Genomic DNA, 1,691 nt, shown 5'->3' on the forward strand with positions numbered 1-1,691 from the left:
CCGGGAGCCACAAGCTCGAGGGCCGAGCCGAGCCCATGAGCCGCTCGCGAGCTCGTGTTTTGTTTTTTGTTTTTTTGTTTTTTTTTTTTTCCCATTTTTTCTCCTTTTTTAAAAAAAATATTTATAATTTGACCCAAAAAAAAAAAAAAAAAAAAAAAAAAGAAGGAACACTGCCATTTCAAAATTACATTTTTTTTTTAAATAAAATGCAATATGCCTTTGAAAGAAAGAAATGGTTCGTGTTATTGCGTAGCCCTAATTTTACCAGCTCCCTGTTCATGCTGCCTCACATTCATTATCACGTTCCTCCCATCCGAAACCATAAACCCTGAAACTGCATAATATTAATTAATTAATATATATTCATGCCCAACGTGTATTTTTATATATGAAAGTTTGTGTATGTTGACACGGGGTTTAACTTATAGTAATAATTTCGTTGTATCAAGATCCCAGATTTGTTGATTTCACAAGGTATTGTTGTTTTAATTCACATTTGTTGTATGGGTGTTATTCTTGTTATTTGGCTGTTTTTGGAATTAGGGGCTGATTTTGCATTTTCTGGATTTTTATGCAGTTTTTATTTGAAATTTGATGGTTTTTGACGGAACAATCCGATTGCTCTTCAAATATTCAAATTTTGATTGAGAAAAATCTGTTAAATTTGTCGAATAATTTACTCTGAAAATCTTTGTGGGAGATGTCACTTTTACCAAAAAGCGTATTGATTCAGATTCGGGAGGTTTGGCAAAATAATAGGGAATTGCTCAGCTATCCCATCTAGCGCGGCAAAAAAAAAAAAAATGACATAAATGAGTTTTTTTTTTTTTAAATGAAAAAGCAATACATTTTAATGATAACTTGATCCTAGTACATACGATATGTTAATTGGCATGTCAACCTCCAATATCTTTTCAGGGCCTACCTAAAAAAGTCATGTGCTTCTTGGTCATAAATATATTTATTGTATGTTCGTGGTTAAAATAATAATAATAATAATAAAATATAAAATAATAAAAAATTATTTGGACAATTTATACCATTTACTTATAGGATTTAGATATCGAATATTTCAATTCTTTCGTATCTGAACATTAATATATTGTTTCATGTATGAGTAACAATATCTTTCAAGTTAAGTAATAGAATTCATCCTACAAATGTCATATTTTTTTCAGCAATTTTACCTACCAGACAAAGAGTTACTATTACCTTTCCCTCTATTTTGATAATCATCACTTGTAACATGCAAATGTGGGTCCTTGTCCCTTCCTATTGATGGAAGAGCAAGAAAGAAATTTTCAGAGCAATTAGAACCATAAATTAACTTTTTCATACCAACTTTCAATACATGTATCAGTCTGTATAATTAAAGGGGTCATCGCTATAGAAAACACTCAAATCTTATTCGAATAAAGGCTTTGTTAACAAAACATGTTTTCTACTCCGAGACTCCGTTTTCCTGCAAAAATCACACACATAACAAAGCTCTTTCATTCAGAGGTCACTATGCAATTAATAATCAAGCTTTCTCCTCTATCTCCATGTTCCACCATTAATAAATGAATTCGTCGTGAACATTTCGAAATTATATAAAAAGAAAAAAAATCCCATAATTATTTTTTTCTTTAAACAACTATTATTAGATTGTCCCAAAAAAAAAAAAAAAAAAAAAAAAAAAAAGGAACCCT

The sequence above is a fragment of the Olea europaea genome, unplaced genomic scaffold (assembly GCF_002742605.1).
Source record: "Olea europaea var. sylvestris unplaced genomic scaffold, O_europaea_v1 scaffold104, whole genome shotgun sequence".
NCBI classification, from domain to species: Eukaryota; Viridiplantae; Streptophyta; class Magnoliopsida; order Lamiales; family Oleaceae; genus Olea; species Olea europaea.